Here is a 15,338-nt window from a genome sequence, read left to right on the forward strand (position 1 = left end):
TATCTGGGGAGGTGTGTGGCTGTCATTCTCTCCCGTGAGGACACGCCTGCTACATTTCAGTGGAGGGGTAGGACAGCTGTGGGCGGAGCTAATTGGTGTAGCTGCGTATTGCTTATTTGTCTGTTTGTTGGGTTTATCTCTTTCTACTTTGTCATGGTATCAACAGGAAGTGTAGTTACAGCAGGTAGTTACAGTTACAGTTAACTGTAGTTACTACAGCAGGTAGTTACAGTTACAGTTAACTGTAGTTACTACAGCAGGTACTACAGTTCTTATCTTAAATACCAATGATCTGCCCCGAGGAGCCAGCACACATGTACGTTCTCTTCTCTATTCTGCACTTGCAAGAAATGTAAAGATAGCATTGTGCCCGGGGTATAGAGAAAGCTCCTTAATGTATATTAGTTAAGAACTAGTTCAATATTATAGTTTTGCTTTGTTTTTTTCTTAAACTCTCTCTCTCTCTCTGACACCTTATATTGCTGGATTAATCTTTTGTGTGATAATGTGATATACTGGATTAAGCTTGCATGTGACAATAAAGAACTTGACGTAGGTTAAAGCACGAGGAACCAGGCATGAAGTGTTGCGTAGCTACACGTTGTGAATGTGCCCTGGGGCTCACTTTTTCTTCACCACTTTCCCACTCTCAGGTGGCTCGAAATGCTTTGCTACTTCCAATGATATCTGCGTTTTGGGTTGTTTTCTGGTGCTAAAACCTCATCAATAAAGTCCGAGTTCTAACTCGCACAAATCTGCAGCACAAATCTGCAGCCTGACATAATCTTGAGATTCTCAGCGAAAACATTACTGCAAGATTCTTCCAGAATAAGTCAATTTGTTACATTAAGCTAAGGTAACTCAAGCTGAATGGGTTCAATGTATTCACAGCCAGAAGTGGTTGTGTTTACCCAAGTTTGAACCATATTCTCATGCTATTTCAGCCTCATTTTCTGACATATGGCAAGTCCTTTGGGTTTGAACTTGTCCACACTGAAAGCGTCACTGTTTTAGGTCATCAGTGTGCTATTGTGTGCTACACATTGTCACCCATGAGGGTCTTTACACCACTAGGCTCAAGTGTCAGAAATGAGAGTGTATCTAATTTTGCCCAGACAGAGAGCATAAATGAATAAAGGCTTCTGTCATCTGTGAGGGTCTGACCTTAGAGTCCTGAATCAGCCCCCCCCCCCCCCCCCCCCTGAGATCACTCAAACAAGAAGGGTGGTCTGAGAAGGTAAACACGTCTCAGTGACACCATCATGCACACACAAACAAATACACACACACACACTCTCACGCATCACGCACACTCACACACACTCTCACACACACTCTCACGCACACTCCCGCACACTCTCACACACACTCACACACACTCTCACACACACTCAGGGCCTTTGCACATCTAATGCCTCAAAGGAAATTAGGTCTGTGACAATATTTTCACAAGATTAACACATCCCCTCATTTAAAACATGGAAGACTAGGGCCTGTCCCTTTAATCCCCCCACCCCGGTACAACCCTTCAGACGCCTGACCCAGAGAAGGCTCCATGGGTCCTGGGCTGTTTATTGTACTTATTAAATGAGGAGCTTGGCAAATTCTCAGCGGTGGCCTCTTAGGTGCACAGCTTGATAGCTGTCAATCAGCCAAGCTCCTGACTCACAACCCTTCCTTAAAGATGTGGTTCAGTCCAGTAGTCCAGTAGACCAGTAGTTCAGTAGTTCAGTAGTCCAGGAGAGGATTTACAGGGCGTCATGTGTACTTTGATGCGTTAATATTCAAAGCAAAATAAAAAGACAAATGACTAATGTGTTTAGCTCTATCACCCTTTGTGATGTGGTCTACAGACATTTTGTTTCTGTATCTTCTGTGATGGATCCTTTAATTACATGGCCCCTTGGCTCACATTTCATCACTGTTATTTTTCCAGTCCTTCAATTAGCAGTAGCGGAACAAAACCATAGATTCTTCATCCCAATTAATTACAGGCTGGTTGAGGGGCAGTCAGGCCTCTCTGGGCCAGAGCTCGTCCAGGCCTTCTCAGCCTGATCCTCTGGGTTCACAGTGGGTCCAGCCGAGGAGCCAGGGAGGACAGTGTTGTTTGTGTCTGCTTGTCTTTTATGGCCTGCGGTTTGCTGTTAGTGGGAGATTTTAACCAGCGTCTGACACTTCGGAGAGAGCCACTCCCCTGATCCAGTTCCCGGAGAGGGAACTCTGTCTGTGGCTCTCCTGTGACAGAGCTGTGTGGGTCATGTGCTTGAGCCAGTCGGATGTTGTCACCGCAGAGAGGGAGAGGTTAAAAACACAAAACAAAACAAAACCGCCTATTCTGACATTCACAGATTTGTTGTTTGAAGTGTTGCCCGTTTAGCCTGTTTGATGATAGGGTATAATATGGTGTATGCAAGACTGCAAGTTTTCATTGTTTATCCCCTTAAGCCCGTGTGTGTATGTGTGTGTGCGTGTGTGCACGTGTGTGTGTGGGTGAGCGTTCGTTTGTGTGTGTTTACTGCAGCTCACCTGGTAGAGCAGGTAGATCATGGTGCTTCTAACGCCAAGGTCAGCGGTTTGCTTCTCAGGGAGTGTGTGTACTGTCATCCTGATAATCACTCTGGATAAGAGCATCTGCCAAGTGCTTTAAGTGTGTGTGTGTGTGTGTGTGTGTGTGTGTGTGTGTGTGTGTGTGTGTGTGTGTGTGTGTGTGTGTGTGTGTGTGTGTGTGTGTGTGTGTGTGTGTGTGTGTGTGTGGCAGGACCGGTCTCAAGCCCTGGGTGATCTGGGTAATCCTGCTTAGCTATTGGACCTGTCTGTTTTTTTTTTTTTTGGGGGGGGGTCATTATTAGTACTTATTGGTACACAGTGGAGGAATGTGGGCGGCTTGTTTGATGTGGGAACACAACACTAGGGCCAGAGGTGCTGGGTGCCCCCAACACCACCCCACACACTAACACAGCTAGTTTTCGTCTCTCCTCACCCTTACCACACTCTCCCAAACACCCCGCAAGGAAGGGTGATAACATTCGCCAACCGACAGGCTTTTAAATATGTCTTACATTTCGGAATGAAGCTTTTGATGTTATTTATTTTTTAAAAATTATTGTAATGTGACAAACATAATATATATATATATATATATATATATATATATATATATATATATATATATATATATATATATATATATATATATATATATATATATATATATCTTGTCATTTGACAAGATTGCAGGGTGTGTCTTAAAAGTGAAGGGGTGTTAAAAATAAAGCGGCACTCTAAAGGAGTAGATATTTCTTTGACCAGATTAGCTTTAATAAATTCTCTGCAGCTGTGCATGAAGATTTACATTACACTGAACTAAGTTTCATCGGCTTAACCCCAGATCTCCCATATACATAAATTTATGTGCTACCCTTTTAAGGAATCCAGTCTTGGAACACAGCCAGTGAAAGACTGTGCAGATCTGGAACTTCACCGAGCCGGGAGTTGTTATTGAGAGGGAAACACAGGGAAGGTCTCTGAAACATCACGTTTCCCTCTGCACCCCATCAACCTGTTGTGATGCTGCCTGTGTTAGTTCTCTGATAAATATGTGCTGTTTTAAAAGAACTCTAATATCCTGAAGGATATAACTGCACTCCAGACTTAGGCAGTTTAATTGGCTATACGGCACACTTAACTAAAATAAAACATTTAAAAACATTTAAATATATATAAAACATTTAAATATATAACTGTGTGTGTGTGTGTGTGTGTGTGTGTGTGTGTGTGTGTGTGTGTGTGTGTGTGTGTGTATACACTTGTAAAGGGCTTTAAATACTAATTTAATACTATTTAATTAGTATTTAAATACTAATTATTATAATTAGTTAAATACTAATTAAATATTAATTAGTACTTAAATACTAATTTAATACTATTGGACATTGTATTACCAACATATCTGTTTGCATAGCCAGTTGTTGCTATGACAGCAATGAAATTAGTAAATTCAGAGTAATAGAACTGATCTACACTATTGAACTTTAGAACCCCATAGAATGAATGTGATGATTTAAACATCCATGTGTTCATATATAAACTGGTTTCTCCTCCCGTTAATTCACGAGCACTTTGCTTGCACAGCTGATGAAGGACCTCTGTCCAAAACGGCCTGTTTCTCTGGAAACTTTGTGTACTTTAAAGATATTAAAGATTTCTCTCTCTCTCTCTCTCTCTCTCTCTCTCTCTCTCTCTCTCTCTCTCTCTATATATATATATATATATATATATATATATATATATATATATATATATATATATATATATATATATATATATATATACGTACAGTATATACAGTATGTACAGTATGTGTGTGTGTGTGTGTGTGTGTGTATTCATTCTGAGATAAATCTCTCTATTATAATGAGTGCTAATGCTAATTGTTTTTATCATTGAAGATGATATTTTTATAAGGCCAGCAGATGGATTCTGTACCATCATCCTTCATTGTACCTTCATCTGTTTGTCATGTAAACCACAACGCGTAATTGAATGAGACACATATCGCTGTCTTTCAGAGCTGTAGAATAATTTAATTACATATGGTTAAACACTCTTATACAAAGTCTGAACAAAATTATTTTCCAGACTAAAGCTTAATTATGAGATCCTGAGACAACATTGCTCATATTTACCAAGCAAATATGTATGTAATAGCAGCTGTCGATGTTTTCCTGATTTAGTGACCCGGTGTAAGATGATAGTGAGAAACACACTGCACTTGATTCATTATTCTATTAATGCGTGAGGCAGGGCTAATTGTGAAGGGCCCATTGAAGTCAATGAATCTCTATTATGTTGTGATGGAGCATTTACAAAGATGACGAAAGTATAAAGAACAATTAGTAAACAGTAAGTAAACAGTAAACAGTTAGTGACATTTATTATTAGCCTGGTCAGTCAGTATGAACACAGGTGTGGATGTGTACAGAGTTTCAGTTTACCTGTGTAGTTTAGGTCTAATCATGCTCTCCATGGTCTTTAGCTCATTGCTCCCCTTAAATGGGCAGTCATAACTTTAACTGACCACCCTGCTTCAACCTGAGCACTTCCACTCCGTCATGATCCTTTTACACAGGTACAGGTGAAACCAGATAGCCGTCTGCTAGAAGGGCGTCCCGCTCAGGTGAGCAGGAGAGAGGTCTGGGCTCCTACCAGGATGTCTACCAGAGCCTGTAGGAAATAACTCAGTCCATTGCATAAGCCTCAAACACCGTAGAACACTGTGATTCCATCCTGCTGTATATCAGCCTAGATATTCTTGACAGCATCCACCGTAGTCTGTAAATCTCAGGTAGTGCCGGCACGAATGCGTCGGGCCACAGTAAATATTTAAGTCAACAGGCAATAACTGCTCGGCCGGTCTGGCAGGAGTTCTAGCATCAGTGCAAACTCTGTCATGTACTCTCTATTTATTGCACAGGGCTAATACCACCAATAAGAGGCCCATTTTCTCCACTCACAGAAAGCCTTTGCTGTCTTGTACGGCTTAACTTAGCTTTCCAAATGTCATCCTGGTTAGAGCTTTTATTAATGACGCGACACAGTCAAAATACTGACATGCTCTGACTGTTTTCTTAATTGTTTCAAACACTGAACTTAGCCAGTGACACCAGTGAGGGTGTAACTCTGATAGTTTAACCAAAAGAACTTCAAACCTGTAAAGATCAAAAGGATTTTGCATTTGCTGTGAGCCAAAATGTGCATCCTTCAAATTTTGGATTGCAACATGATGTATGTGTTGTCCCACATGATACGGGGTCTGACAGTGGGTCTGAACCACAGAGAGCAAACAGCTGCTCTGGACGCAGACGTCAGAGGAAAGTGGAGCAGCCAGTCTTCCTTTTACTGCCTCATTAGTCACATGACCCAGGGTTGGGGATCGTTTCCCCAGTGAGTGGACCTCTGGGCCATGTTTGGGCCAGATACGGAAAAGGATTAACTCCATGCAATCAATGCAAAACAATGAATCCGCCAAAATCCAATCTGCTGACTTCTCAATTATTTAAGCTCTCTGCTGTCCCTATGGAGTTCCTCTTAGCATCCCTCTCGCCTCCCCATTAAATACTTCTTTAACAGAGCTAACTAAATGACGAGTGTGCTGGCACTGGGGACCAGTAGCCAGCTGACCCCGGATGATTGACCTGATAATGACTTGTTTTCACTGGTGGAAACACACAGGGCTCTAACCATGTCACCTGCTTGACCTGGGCTGACCCTGAATGAAATACTGCACACTACAAAGAAGTATCAGTGGTACCAGGTACCTTCAATGTTGCAGACGTGATCTGTGAGGCCACGTAAGCTGGCTGCATGGGACCAGGCTGGCTGAGGTCTAACACAGTCACTTGGCCAGAATGGAATTCCTTTTGTTAATGATTGATTTTCTGTTTTTCTTTAATATCTAATTATTATCCTATGACAGTAAATCACTGGTTCTAAAGCTATAATCTATCTATGATAAATGGATAACTCCATAACTCCATTTATAACTCCATGTGAAGACCTCCTGCTGTGCAGATGTTTGAGTTCTCCTTGTTCTAACACACCTGATACTGTATGTGATGGGCTAGCACATGTATGTGATGGGCTAACACCCTTGTCCCCTGGACTGCATCTGACATCCAGACCAGTAAATAACTCTTTAACAGGAGAAACTACACTGCTTCACTTGGGTACCTGCAATGTTGCAACCAATTTTCAGCTCAACTGCTTGGCAGTACAGCGAGGATCAGATTCACCATAAGGACTTTAGCTTCTCTTAGCGTTCTAATCAGGCACTCTTAGCAGCTGCAGCTCCGTTTCTCACAACTTAACACTAATATTACACTCGTTAAAGAGGAGTCTCCTGCTCTTCATTCGCCGCCCTCACTGTGATTAATGTTCACATGGTTTGCTCACTGGTCTGTCTCTTCATCTTCTCACCCTCCGACCAGTTGTATCCAAATATTGACAGTTTTACTATGAGCTCTTAAATGTCACAAATAAATTTTAAATTAACACTCTCTTTGCCTTTTCCCAAAGGTTAGTATATCTCATTGTTTTGGTGCCTTCCCTCAAATGCCAGTTAATAATTAACACTCAGAATGGTTGAGAGAAATGGAACTTTTTCGCCTTTCTTTCTGTTTCACTGTGTGTGGATCAGAGGTTAATTGTAACATTTTCTGAGCAGCCAATCTCTCTTGACTCTACTTAACAAAGATAAATTTAGAGTTTATAACTGGTTTGTGCTAATAAAATGAGTCTGTCTGACCTTTTGGCTCTTATTTGTGACAGAAATGTGAAGGTAAGACATCTCTGTGTGGATCTTGTTCTGTTTTATGTATATGAGGTTACCAAATGAATATGAAATTTTAGATGGAATTTTATTTTATTTAGTGGTACACCTGTCCAACTGCTCATTAATGCAAATGTCGAATCAGCCAATCACATGGCACACATTCAATGCATTTTGGTCAAGACATGGCCAATACGATCTGCTGCAGTTCAACCCGAGCATCAGAATGGGGAAGAAAGGTGATTTAAGAACGTGGCATGGTTGTTGGTGCCAGACGGGCCGGTCTGAGTATTTCAGAAACTGCTGATCTACTGGGACTTTCACGCACAACCATCTCTAGTGTTTACAGAGAATGGTCCGAAAAAGAGAAAATATCCAGTGAACAGCAGTTCTGTGACACAAATGCCTTGTTGATTCCAGAGATCAGAGGAGAATGGCCAGACTGGTTTGAGCTGATAGAACGGCAACAGTAACTCAAATAACCAGTCGTTACAACCGAGGTATGTAGAAGAGCATCTCTGAACACACAACACGTCGAACCTTGAGGTGGATGGGCTACAGCAGCAGAAGACCAGACCAGGTGCCACTCCTGTCAGCTAAGAACAGGAAACTGAGGCTACAATTCATACAGGCTCACCAAAATTGGACAATAGAAGATTGGAGACATGTTGCCTGGTCTGATGAGTCTCGATTTCTGCTGCCACATTCAGATGGTTGGGTCAGAATTTGACATCAACAACATCAAAGCATGAATCCATCTTGCCTTGTATCAATGGTTCAGGCTGGTAGTGGTGGTGCAATGGTGTGGGGGATATTTTCCTAGCACACTTTGGGCCCATTAGTACCAATTAAGCATCGTGTCAACACCACAGCCTACATGAGTATTGTTGCTGACCATGTCCATCCCCTTATGACCACAGTGTACCCGCCTTCTGATGGCTACTTCTAGCAGAATACCAAGTCATGTCATAAAGTGCAAATAATCTCAGACTGGTTTCATGAACTTGACAATAAGTACACTGTACTCAAATGGCCTCCACAGTCACCAGATCTCAATCCAATAGGGCACCTTTGGGATGTGGTGGAACAGGAGATTCACATCATAGATGTACAGCCGACAAATCTGCAGCAACTGTGTGATGCTATCATGTAAATATGAACCAGACTCTCTGAGGAATTCAGTACCTTGTTGAATCTGCCACAAATGATTAAGGCAGTTCTGAAGGCAAAAGGGGGTCCAACCCGGTACTAGCAAGGTGTACCTAATAAAGTGGTCAGAGAGTGTATATCTACACGCATGGGAAATGTGTGGACATTCATTAAATTAAACATGCATCAAGTGTTTTCGAATGTTCCTTTGTAAAACTTTCCCATGATAGGCTGCAATGGTCATTAACATTTAGCTAGTGGGTCTTTTCAGTGGGTCCCTACTTTGTTCTCAAACTGCTGTGGTAAGCATTTTAAAGGGCTGTTTATTGCTTCAGTCGACAATATATCTATCAGAGGTAGTGACCACCACCATGTCAGATTCACACACACACCCCATTTCACCATTACCAGTGTATGTATCCCCACTGGTCTGAATACAGAGGCTCAGTGTGAAGTGGAGAGGCTGGGGAGGACCTGCCGTCACACACTGCCGGACGTTACCCTCTCCTCTGGTCCAGTATAAGCAGGTTTCATATGTCCACCGCCCTCGTGTGTTGACATGTTCGGCAGAGCCCTCATCCGGCTCGAGCACAGCGACTGTGTGTCAGCCTGTGTTTGTGTTGATGTATGGGCAGCCACGAGTGTGTGTATAAGTTCGTTAGCATGTTTAGGAGCTTGGGTTTCAAAGCGGGAAGGCAAGACTCGCCACACACACCACCTCGACGGGACAGGGGCACGCCCGAGACGCCAGGACGCGGAGGCCGGCCTCTCACCGGCACGAGGAGCACGGGGTCTCCCTTTCCCCTCCGTTTGTCATCGGGCAGGATCCCCCACTCCCCCACTGAACGCCAATGTTCACTTCCTCTGCTGAAAAGAGAGAACTGACACGCTAGCGCTAAACGTTAGCCACCCAGCGCTAAACGTTAGCCACCCAGCGCTGCCTTCATGGAAAATGAATGGCACTTATGTTAAATTGGCCATTTGCGCCTGTGTTTTGAGTTTATGTTAATGCTGGCTTGATGATGTGTGCCTGACCAAACTTTATGAATGTATAGACTCTTTTATGGATTTCCTGGATTTTATGTGAGGCCTCATTAATGTGGAGACAGGAAGTTCGTTGCATTAAAATCTGTTTCTTATATTTCATTTGTATTTTTTAAAAATCAGAGTACAGTTACTTTTAAAAACTGTTTTAATGATTATCAAAAGTTCTACATATTTTAATTTGAAGCTGAAAATTCTCAGTAACTATTGCTTACAAATTGTATATTTGTATACGCTATTTTTCAAAGAACGCAAACTAAAGCGGATTACAATCAGCCTCAGAATGTGACAATAACTCACTCTATTCAAAATCATTACAACATTTTGTTATTGCCTTAAATCCTTCCTCTAATTTGCCCGGGTGTTGGTGTCAGTCATTAACAGAAAAGACATGTTTGAAACATTTCTCACAGCTGAAAATAATACTCTGACAAGAGCCTTGAGGAGTGGAAGAGGCTACGTGAAGACAGCAAGCCCTGACAGAGAGGCCTGTGAGCCGTGCTGGAATGAGTCCCCGCTCGCCTGGAGCCCAAACCAGCTGCCCACAAACTCCTCTCACCAGTGGCTGGCTGCTTTGAAGGCACTACATGTCATCTCTTGTCTCCTGACATCTCTGGGAACATTGAGTTCGTTCTATCCCTCTCTCTCTATCTCTCTATATCTCTCTTACTCTTTTTCTGTCTTTCACTCTCTCTCTCTCTCTCTCTTTCTCTCTCTCTCTCGTCCTACCCTCCACATACCTACGTACATGCATATACAGTATCGACTGTGTGTTACCAGATAACACTCTTATCTGGTGGTTCTTGGTAGGGAGGGCTCACTGGGGCTCACTGCGAATAATAACTAAGTCCTCCTCAATGATTATCACTGATTACATTTTATATGTAAAATTATCACTGTCTGATTAAGACCCAAACAGAGAATCTCTGTTGCATTTGTGTGCTTTTCGCCTGAAAATATAGTCGTTGTACTTGTACCAATTCTTTTGAGTGGATAACAAAGATGAATTGCATGTACCATCAGGGCAGCATTGAATTGCATTATATTTATACCAGAAAGAGAGAGAGAGACAGTTCTATATTATCTTTTATTTTATATCATGTATCAGATGACAAATCCTACATTAATGCTTGGTAGGGGTGGTGAAGGTGGTGTTAATGATGGTGGTGAAGGTGATGTTAATGATGGTGGTAGAGGTGGTGATCATGATAATGAAGGTGGTGTTAATGATGGTGGTGAAGGTGATGATCATGATAATGAAGGTGGTGTTAATGATGGTGGTAGAGGTGGTGATCATGATAATGAAGGTGGTGTTAATGATGGTGTTAGAGGTGGTGATCATGATGGTGAAGGTGGTGTTAATGATAGTGTTGAAGGTGGTGGTCATGATGGTGAAGGTGGTGTTAATGATAGTGTTGGAGGTGGTGATCATGATGGTGAAGGTGGTGTTAATGATAGTGTTGAAGGTGGTGGTCATGATGGTGAAGGTGGTGTTAATGATGGTGGTAGAGGTGGTGATCATGATGGTGAAGGTGGTGGTAATGATAGTGTTGAAGGTGGTGGTCATGATGGTGAAGGTGGTGGTAATGATAGTGTTGGAGGTGGTGATCATGATAATAAAGGTGGTGTTAATGATAGTGTTGAAGGTGGTGGTCATGATGGTGAAGGTGGTGTTAATGATGTTGTGTGCACTAAAATATTTATTTTTAACAATAGGATTCTGCATATTTTCCATTAAGTGCATAAACCCCCGCCTCCCACTGGAAAATGGTTTGATCCAGCACCGACCGTAACCTGCTGGTACCCGCCCAACAGCGGGAAATCCAGTGGTGGATAGTTAAAGTAAATACAGAAATCTGGAGCACAGAAAAGAAAGGAAAACATTTACCTGACGAATTTTAAAGTTGCATTGTGTTCCAGGTTTGAAAAGTGATGGAATTTAGGCTAAAGTACTTGAAAATGTTTGAAATTGTAACTACTTCGTTTCACAACAAATAGCTGTCTGACTGAACAGTTCTCGTGAAGACGTTAAGATTGGGCGTTTTGAAAATAAACGTGATAAAAAGCGAATTATTTCGAATCATTTCGATTATATGTATAAATATTTAACTTAATTAAGTTTAACGTGCTGGAAAATATTGAAATGGACATTGAAAGTGACGTACAAGTGCTTTAATTCCACCTTATAAAGGTGTATGAACCCTGCAAACATGACTTTGTTCATTGCGCTTCAGCGCGGCGCGCGCGAAGAGGTGCACGACCTTGCGAATCAACAGCGCGTGAGGCCCTCGCGCACGGGCGGTGCGACTGCGATTACGTCATTTTCGCGCGAACCCTCGCGCCGCTCGTGACGCGTCAAGTATAAACCAGTCAGCTGTCAGAAACAGCTTTGATGTGTGGCTATATTATATACTATATGACCTAACACAAGGATTGTTTGCTAGAGGAAATTCAAATGACGTGCGCGGGGGGGGGGGGGGGGGGGGGCACATGAAACTTTCTTGTCCCGGGCCTGGTTATAGTTACTCACTACTTGTTCAAAAAAGTAAGTGAGTTAGCAACTGAATTACTCTATTACCAGGGAAAGTAACTATTTGCATCGCAGTTAAAAAAAAAGTTATATGCCAATGAATAAGGATTTTTTTGAAAAAGCAGTTTCCATAGTCAGTTGAAATGAGTAGATCAGAAAGGTGTTTCACTTTTGATATTTATTGCACATCAACAGACCAGTGCAGGATAAAATCAGTGCATTTATCAATCAAATTTTAAAAAAGTGCATTTATCTATCAAATTTAATTAAATTCTCTCAACCTGAGACAACTGGTTTGTTCACAACAGAAGTAAACTTAACAATAAAACCTCTATTCTTAATTAAATAAATCAAATACCCAGTCTGGTAGACATTCAGGAACTTCAAGTATTTTCTTAAATAATGTTTATATCGCCACCTTGAAAATGCTAATTTTTCTTCGGCTTGCTCCTGACTCGCCATTTCTGCCTCTTCTCCGTTTGTGTCTGTCACTGGCATGCTTCGGCGCGCGTGTAAAAACACTGGATCTGATTGGCTACCATAACGCTGCCTTAGCCAATCGCTTACTGACTTATTAAGTTAAACAGGTGTTACACCGAGAACTGTAACCTATTGAGATCTGTTACTCCTCACTAGTCTGGGCAGCGGTCCGCTCGGATTACTGTTAGTATATCAATATATAGTAACGCACCGCTTATAATGAGCAATAAGTCAATGGCGTTGTAACGATATTTTTAACGGCGTTATTCGCAACACTGCTTACATACAATGTGGCAAGGACACGGTGGCTAAAACATCTGGGAAACCACAGACAAGAAAAGAGATAAACAGCACGCACAAATGATTTTGACTGTAGTTGGATTACCAAGAGAAGTAAAAATAAAGACAAAGTATTTTACTTTTATTATCTTCTGTAAGGATTTTGCTCACAGAAGGGGAGAAACTAAAAGTGGCATAATTGGAGAGCAACAGCTATTGAAATAGAGACCCATTAACAGATGATATTCATCTCAATATTATCATGGCAAAATTGCACACTGTGTTGTAGCAGCATGAAGCTGTTCTACCAAACACCTCCAGACAGGTGTCAGCCATCTTTAGCATTTATGACCAAACTTGCTGCTATGATGATGTCATGGGGCCCTAATTGAGTTAATGAGTGATAAGAAAGGGGTGATTGCGTTTCACCCGAACTTGCTTAAATCGATCTCCCACTGTTAATAATCCCTCATCAAGAGGACTCACACTCTGAAACAATAAACTAATCAGCTTCGAAAGTGTGTTAGCCACTCACGTTACTACAACAGTAATACCCAATGGGATTGAAGCGCTGAAGGATTCCTTAATGGGGATTGGTCAGTGGGCCTCTTATTGCATGGCCACGAGTGCTGATAGGATGACATAAAACAGCTGATGGCAACTGCCCAGTAAAACTCCCTTTCCAAATATGGTAAAATGTATTTGTGCTTACAAAAAAAACTTCTATGCTCAGCATTTGATAGTCTGTTGTAATTGGGACATCAAATGTTTTTGAGGTTCAAGCTTGTTGATTCAGGTCTGGATTTTTTTTTATGTTCACTAGATAAGTGAATTATTCAGTTCTTTTGAAGGAAAGTGTATTTGACTAAATGAGTCCACCTATGTGTGTTGATCTATATGTAGGTCACCAGGCTCTCACCCCATTGTGTGTGTTCTGGCACCTACTCATAACTTTGTTCCTTTGTTAGATTTTTGCCTTTTAACCACAAAACCAACATATGCTAAAACGGTGGTTAACCAACACTGAGTGGAAGCACACCATGAAATTCTTATATGACAAACTGAGTTCTTTGGCCTTCATGTCACTTTGCATTACATACATAATTTATTCATTCAGGCCAGAACCACTGGATCACTGAAGGACCGAGAACAAAAAAACTTAAACTAATCAACATGAGTCAACAGAAAAAGTGCTTTCCTATTCATTAAAGTGTGTGTGTGTGGGGTGTGTGGGTGTGGGTGTGTATGTGTGTGTGTGTGTGTGTGTGTGGGTGTGTGTGTGGGGGGGGGATGTGTGTGTATGTTTGTGTGTCCGTGTGTGTGAACATGTGTGGGTGTGTGGGTGTGTGTGTGTGTATGTTTGTGTGTCCGTGTGTGTGTGCGCATGTGTGGGTGCGTGTGTGTGTGTGTGTGTGTGTGTGTGTGTGTGTGTGTGTGTGCGTGTGTGTGTGTGTGTGTGTGCGTGTGTGTGTGCGTGTGTGTGTGTGTGTGTGTGTGTGTATGTTTGTGTGTCCGTGTGTGTGTGCGCATGTGTGGGTGCGTGTGTGTGTGCGTGTGTGTGCGTGTGTGTGTGCGTGTGTGTGTGTGTGTGTGTGTGTGTGTGTGCGCATGTGTGGGTGCGTGTGTGTGTGTGTGTGTGTGTGTGTGTGTGTGTGTGGGTGTGTGTGTGTGTGTGTGTATGTTTGTGTGTCCGTGTGTGTGTGCGCATGTGTGGGTGCGTGTGTGTGTGCGTGTGTGTGTGTGTGTGTGTGTGTGTGTGTGTGTGGGTGTGTGTGTGTGTGTGTGTATGGGTGGCAGCTGTACTCCAGGGTTCTCCATCATCAGTTGAATAGTTAGGGAGGGAAGAAGGAGGCTCAGCTCAGTTAACTGCATTGACTGCTTCTCCTTCAGAACGCCGTGAGGGGTGGAGCTGGTGCGGGACCCTGGTGACCCCCCCATGGGCCCCGGGCTGGAGGGACAGGTGTCTGTCTGATCAGAGAGGACATATTACAGCTCACGTTGCCAATAGGCCAGATACACACAGGCCACATTCGTTTCCTTTTGTTTGGTTGTTATGGTTTGTTTTTATTGGTGTTTGCCTTGTGTGTTATATACAGCCTGTAGTCTTTTTCCCTGACCTTCCGTACCATGCAGTCAGGGAACACAGCTTTTCGTGTATTTGTAGTCCGCTTTTTTGTTTTTAAAAACTGTAGTAAATGTCACAGCTTCCTCGCATCAGACATGAAACATGTTCACCCCTCGCACTGCTGACATCACCGTGTGTTACACTCCATAATATTTTTAAACACTGCTCAAGTTTAACTGGATAAGTTGATGGTGCCAGTATTTTTTATAATAACCTGTCTAGACGAGGTTGCTCCTGCAGAATGCAGGATTTCCACATGTGTCTTTATTTTTATATGGTTTTGGAGTGTCTGTCACACTGCGGCTTTCTCTAACTCACTCAGTATTTCTCAGATTCTCCAAACAAGGATTTCCAGAAGACCTATTATATATTTATTATCATATTTTACTCATGGTTAACCATGT

The sequence above is a fragment of the Brachyhypopomus gauderio genome, chromosome 4, assembly GCF_052324685.1.
Source record: "Brachyhypopomus gauderio isolate BG-103 chromosome 4, BGAUD_0.2, whole genome shotgun sequence".
Lineage (NCBI taxonomy): Eukaryota > Metazoa > Chordata > Actinopteri > Gymnotiformes > Hypopomidae > Brachyhypopomus > Brachyhypopomus gauderio.